Raw genomic sequence first — 7,500 nt, 5'->3', positions numbered from 1 at the left:
AAAAAAAAAAAAAAAAAAAAAAAAAAAAATAATAAAAAAAAACTAAAGAAGGTTCTTAACGACAACAGCAACAACAACAATAGACCTTGAATAGATTCACCTGATTCAAGGCCCTCCCTCTCTCTCTCTCCCGTCTTTCTCTCTCTCTCTCTCTCTCTCTCTCTCTCTCTCTCTCTCTCTCTCTCTCTCTCTCTCTCTCTCTCTCTCTCTCTCTCTCTCTTTCTGTCTGTCTCTCTCTCTCTCTCTCACTCACTCTCACTCTCTCTCTCTCTCTCTCTATATATATATATATATATTTATATATATGTATATATATATATATAATATATATATATATATATATATATAGTATATATTCTAACGAAAGCTTGTAGTAATTATCTACTTCATTTGCTTGTTTTTTTTTAATATTTATTTATTTATTCAGTTATCTGCAATTACTTTTTAATTTATTCATTTATTTATGTGTCTATTTTTTCATCCACTTATCTTCAATTTATGATTAATTTATTTATTTATTCATTTTGTTTTTTATATTTTATTTACCTTCAGTTTGAGATCCCATATGCAAACCTTTTTATCAACAAAGGCATGTCAAAGAGAGTAAGAACATCCTCCCCCGCAAAAAAAAAAAAAAAAAAAAAAAAAAAAAAAAAAAAAAAAAAAAAAAAAAAAAAAAAAAAAAACCCGAAAACCGGATTAACCGAAATCGGTTTTCCCCCAAACCCTCGGTTGTGACCGTCACCCTACCTTCATATAACCACCAAACCAACTTTACTGGGGTTATGGGCGGTGAGGTGAAGTGAGGCTGAGGGTGGGGTTGGGTAGGACCCTCGGCCATTTGCGAGAGGAGGAAACGCCATGAAGAACGTATATCATGAGCCCAAAACAACATTTTGCAATTACCAAACTCTGCATCGGTCCGACTCCTTCCGGGTCCTGGCAATTCCTCTTGCCAGCCTTTTCCTGCTTCTAAAGGATTTATTTACATGCTCTGCGCGCACGCGCGCACGCACGTGCAGGAATGCCCGGCCGGGTGTGTACGGGTATGTGTACGGTTTTTTTTGTGTGTGTGTATTTTGATTGTATATTGTATGTGCATTCTGTGTTTATGGGTGTATGTTGTTTGCTTATGTATACTCTGCGTTTGTGTGTGTGTGTGTGTGTGTGTGAGTGTGTGTGTGTGTGTGTGTGTGTGTGTGTGTGTGTGTGTGTGTGTGTGTGTGTGTGTGTGTGTGTGTGTGTGTGTGTGTGTGTGTGTGTGTGTGTGTGTGTGTGTGTGCGCATATACCTTATTGTATTTACCTAACTGTAATATACAGGAAAAGAGCAACGCTCGATGGGTCCCGTCTTTTACTCGCCAATTTGTCATACCAAGCCTCAAATTCATGTACAGTTCCAACTTAATCTATATCCTTGATTTCTAATTAAACGATCATATTTAGATTTGAATCCAATTGTTGTTCCAGTTTAGGATATACATTTTAAGCTGTTCTAAGGTGTGTGTGTGTGTGTGTGTGTGTGTGTGTGTGTGTGTGTGTGTGTGTGTGTGTGTGTGTGTGTTGTGTGATTCACCATGGTCTTGGATCACGTGTTGGATTCGTGTTCGACAGCTATTACCCTCACGGATGAGAGCTCAGAGCTCATATATGACCGATGTAAAGGTAATGCTGTGACCTTGCACGTACACACACATCCAACTCCCTGCCCACGAGAGTTGGAGTAAAAACCCGCAGCGCAGCGATACTGAAATTATGTCAGTCTTAGGAGGGATTCAAACTCAGACCGCTGTAGTAATAGTCGCGAACGCTACCACTGCGCCGTCGTGTCATGCGCGCGCGCTCGTGTGTGTGTACGCATGTGATTTCCTGCATGCCTGTGTTCCAGTTTTAGTGTTTCTATATGGCTTATATCATGTCTGTATGTCTACTTTCCTACGTCTATACTGTTGAATACAACAACGAATACAATACTTTGTAATACTCGTACATGGTATCAGATTACGCATACACTATGCACGATAATTCTGAAATTAAATCTTTAGAATAATTATCGGAAGTCTGCTCTCCCGATACACTTCTTGCAATGTTGGGACATAGTGAAAAGTTGAAAAAGGTTATAAAAAAAAAAAGTAATCTAGTTCCATGTTTGTTCCTCAATGAAGAAGCTTCGAGCGAAACCGGTCAGGAATGAACTCGGAACTAGACCTGTGTCTTCTTTTTCTACCTTCAATTTCTCTTAATCTTATCTTCTTTATATTAACTTTCGCCAGGTGATTTTATTCACCCCAGTGACGTCACTTTGTTGATGGGGCCTTTTTCATGAGTTTCTAGATATCTTATCTGAATAAAAATACCTGGGATCAACCAAAATGTTATTTCAAATTACATCATTCATATCTCTAAGACAGTCAATGGTTGAAGTGATTATCATATATATATATATATATATATATATATATATATATATATATATTATATATATATATATATCAACTCCGACTGTCGTCCTCGGATTCGAACCGGGCTCGTGAATTCTCACTGCCGTCGACTTACCGACTGAGCTACTGACCCTACAAAATTCTCCAATCTGGAAGATAATCTACTTCCCGAGGAACTTATTCGACAGATAACTGCCGTCCGTACTTATTATTTTACAGAGAACCAGGGCTAATTAGCTAGTGGTTAGACTGGTACGTTTCCGTGATGGACTTATCATCGTTGTCAAACCTGAATAGAATCACCATTGACGGTGATGTCGATCAAATAATTCCGACTGTCGTACCCGGATTCGAACCGGGCTCGTGAATTCTCACTCCCGTCGCCTTACCGACTGAATTTTATAGGGTCAGTAGCTCAGTCGGTAAGGCGGAGGCAGTGAGAATTCACGAGCCCGGTTCGAATCCGGAGACGACAGTCGGAATTATTTGATCGACATTACCGTCACTGGTAATTCTATTCAATATATATATATATATATATATATATATATAATATATATATATATATATATATATGTATATATACATACACACACACACACACACACACACATACACACACACACACACACACACACACACATATATATATATATATATATATATATATATACATACATATACTCATACCACAAATATGCACGATATTCATTCTGCCATGCGCCTCATAAATCGCATGGCAAAGACAACCGTGTCATCGCATAGACACACTTCCTTCTCTTCGCTGGAAGGCTTTGTTCGCGAGACTTAAACCTGGGCTATTATGCTCAGAGCCAAGGTGACATTAATCAGTCTGTAGCCATTAGTTCTCATCGGGCTTGTTTGTTGCAAATCTAGTTGCGCTGCTGTTTCGCCTGGCGTAGGTCTGCTGTAATGCAGTTTTGCTGTATTGAAGTCGCTTTGATGCATATTCCGACAAAGGGCTTAGTTATTGACGCTCTCTGTCCAAGGGGTATTTGTGTCTGTGTATCTCATCCCTAAGGCACTATTGTGTCTGTATCTTTTGTACCTAAGGTACAACTGTGTCTTTGTGCCTCATCCCTCTAGCACAATTGTGTCTGTGTGTCTTGTGCCTAAGGCACAATTGTGTCTGTGTGTCTTGTGCCTATGGTACAATTGTGTCTGTGTGTCTTATCCCTAAGGCACAGTTGTGTCTGTTTGTCTTGTGCCTAAGGCATAATTGTGTCTGTGTGTCTCATGCCTAAGACACAGTCGTATCTGTGTGCCTTATGCCAAAGCACAATTGTACGTAGTGTTCTTATATCTAAGCCACAATTATGTCTTCATATGTCTAGGGCACAATTGTGTCTTCTTATGCTTAATGTACATTTGTGGCTTTGTCTATTGAAACTAAGGCACATTTAGGGTTATGGATCTTGTGTGCTAGGCATGTGCCTGTGACTTATATTCGAGGCACATTTGTGTCTGTGAATGATACATTTAATAGACGCTTGTGCCTATTGATTTTATATCTAAGGCACATGTGTACATGTGGCTTCTATATCCAAGGCATATATTTTTCATGTTATTTTGTCTATGTATTCGTATTTATTAATTAGTGTTTATTTATTCATCTATGTATATATCTAGTTGTTATTGCTGTTGTTATTTCTATTATTAGTGTTTTTATTATCGTTATTATTATAATTTATTATTATTATTATTATTATTATTATTATTATTATTATTATTATTATTATTATTATTATTATTATATTTTGTCATTATTATTATTATTATCATTATTATTATTATAATTATTATTATTATTATTATTATTATATTATTATTATTATTGTTATTATTGTTATTATTGTCATCAATAATATTATTATTTATTAATCTATTTATCCATCTATTTGTTTTAATTTCTCCATGTATCTACTTATCTATTTAATAATTTCTTTGTTTATTTATTTATTTACTCATTTATCTATTTTGCTATTTATGTATTCATTCATTTATTTCTTTATAATTTTCTACCCGACCTCGCTATAGATCGAAGGATCTTTTGACCCCAAATGCTTTTATCATTTCACTTTATTACATGCTCGGTTAAGAGATTACACGCAACCGGATTCAAGACGTGGGTCGTATGTTACGACGTCGTAAGATACGACTTCCATCTTACAACGACAATCAGATTTGCGTACAGCATAACACAATAATCCTCTTTGATGTCTTGGGGTTCCAATACATTGAGGGATTACAAAGAAGCATGTCGACAGGAGACCTTTTGGTCCATAACTAGGTCGGATGCGAAAAAAAGATATGATAATGATAGATAGATAAAAAGAATTATTTATAGTAATATAAATAATAATAATAAATAAAATAAATGCACAGGTATAGTTAAGTAATAAACAGGTAAATAGTAAATGATAATAAATTGACAAATAAAAGATAATATAATAATAAATGAAAATCAAGCAAATAATAAACAGACAAATAATAACAAACAAATGATAACAAACAAATAAACAAAAATAATAAATAAATAAACAAAAATAATAAATAAACAAAAATAATAACAAAGAAATTGAATCGCCTTTCTTCAGGCAGAACTAATCTTGTCTGCTGAGGGTGAAAGAGTTAAGAAAAGACAGTAGTGACGTAAGTCTGACGTAATTAGGGACGTCATTTATTATGGTTACGTCATCAGTGGTGTGGTTCTAATGTCATCGATGACGTCACAATATAGGTCTGACGTCATCGGTGACGTGTATTATATCAGTGACGTAGATCTGACGTCATCTACGAAGTTCTGACGTTTTCGATGAGATCCTGACGTCAAAGGCTTTTAGTCAGTTAAGGGTCAGGTCTTAGGGTTAATTGGGTCTCGACCGATAAGGAAAGTGTTCTTGCCAGGGACCGTGACCGCGATAGAAGGGATTTATTTATTTATTTATTTATTTATTTATTTATTTTTTTTGACGGGTGAGGTCGGGATTCTACTTCCTCACTCTGTTTTTTTTTTTTTTTTTTTTTTTTTAGCGGGTTTGGAATTCTGCTTCCTCACCCTCTCCCCTATTATTATAATTTTTTTTTTGGGGGGGGGGGGTTGCCAGAACATCCCGTCGTATCCCCTCATGTAGCTTTTTCTTTAGAGGGGGGGGGAGAACGGTTCGTAGATCGGAATTTGCTCCCTTCCTCATGTATTTTTTTTGGGGGGGGAGGGGGTAGGAAATTACTTCCTCGTGTAAGATTTTTTTTTTTGGGGGGGGGGATGGGGGCTCTGAATTTACTCTTCCGTAGTCACTCCTCACTCAAGAGTCTTCCAGTTTTCAATTAAAGTTGTTCTGAGTCACTCCAAGTCCTTCGGCGGGCCTCTGGGAGGAAGTCATTGGGAAAGAAAGTTTACCAGAAGGTCTCAAGTTCCGAGAGAGTCTTCCAGATACTCTTTGTGGCTCTTGGAGACCTTCCAAGGCTCCAGGAGCTGGCTCTGCTTTATATATTTTTGATATCGCTAATGCAGGAGAACTTGGAGAGGTCTCCCTGAGCTGGATGAAATAAATTGGTGTCAGACGGAGTGGTTTTTCAATTTAAAAAAAAAAAAAAAAAAAAAAAAGTCAAGATATTTTGGATTGGTGGAAGGGACTCTCAAAGCTGAATGAAATTGCATGGCGCTATCCAAAAATGAAACTCTTAAAGGAGAAAATTATTTAGGGTTAATTTGTTTAATGAAGATAAAATGGGGCCCATTATGCGTATGTGTTTTTTGTGTGTGGGGGGGGGTGAGGGAGTGAAAAAGAGGCTGAGGAAATGTAATCATATTAATAATGACACACGTTCACAAACACACATACACACACACACACACACACACACACACACACACACACACACACACACACACACACACACACACACATATTAACGAGTCTATGTGAGTGTGTCTGTATGTGTATATATCCGTGCGTTTTTACTCTTGTTTTTGTTTGTTTACGTATGCGCTATTTGTTTTTTAAATTGTGCATCTTGTTAGTCAAAATAACTGGTAAACGAGTTCTTATATTGAAGTCAGATTCAATATATATTTTGGATCCCTATTTCCTTTGAAATAGTTTGTAATTTCTTAGTAAAATCGTCATTCAACGAATCTGCTTGTAGTTATGAATAAAAATATTTGTTGACTGTTTGGCGAGAGACAACGCAGCGTTCTACCAAAAAAGAAATAATAATTAAAATTAATAAATGAATGAATAACTAACGAAATAAGTAAATAAATAGATAAATAAATAGATAAACGGAGAAAATAGTAAATAGATGAATAAACGAATAGGGAAATGAATAAACAATGTTTTCAATTAACAGCATTCCAGCGTGTGTTCCCTTGGGCAAGTATCCAGACTTGGTGCAATTTATCTTTGGCCAAGTGATCTTTACCATAAGGGAAGAAGGAAAATGTATGGGTTCCCTCCTGACCCAGCCAAGGCTCCGGCCGTAGTCAGAAATGGTTCATAAATACTATTTACACACTATTATATGCTCCTGGCTTGGGTCTCTGAGATATGACTTTAACTGAATGAAATTGTTAGTCAAGAGATGGCGAGGGGAATACGACAGGAGGCGCTGAGTAGCTGCGGCCGAAGCCGTCCCCTTTGCCCTTAGATGAGCTTTTGGGACTGTTCGGGTAGATAACTGTCAATGCTGGGAATTGAAAAGGAGTGCGGGATTCGAGCCCACAACTGAACAAATGTGAGTCCAAGACGCCTCCGATTGCGCCACCAGTGCAAAGAGGTTGACAAATAAAAAAAAAAAAAAAAAAAAAAAAAAAAAAAAAAAATCTAGAGATGCTGAAGACAAGATGTAAGGAGATGTTAAGAAGAAGACGCCAATTCAGGTTTAAGTGCTGTGATGAGAAAACCATCCGAATACCCTCCTCCTTCAGAGAGATTCTGAGTTACAAGAAGTTGGAAAGATGTCAAAAAGGAAGAAGGCTCTAAAATCTCGAGACGGTACAGGAGGAAATGTAAACGTTCTGGCTCGGATATACATGT

Source organism: Oratosquilla oratoria, chromosome 22 (genome assembly GCF_046742065.1).
Source record: "Oratosquilla oratoria isolate Oo_2021 chromosome 22, ASM4674206v1, whole genome shotgun sequence".
Lineage (NCBI taxonomy): Eukaryota > Metazoa > Arthropoda > Malacostraca > Stomatopoda > Squillidae > Oratosquilla > Oratosquilla oratoria.
This window is presented reverse-complemented; position numbering follows the sequence as displayed.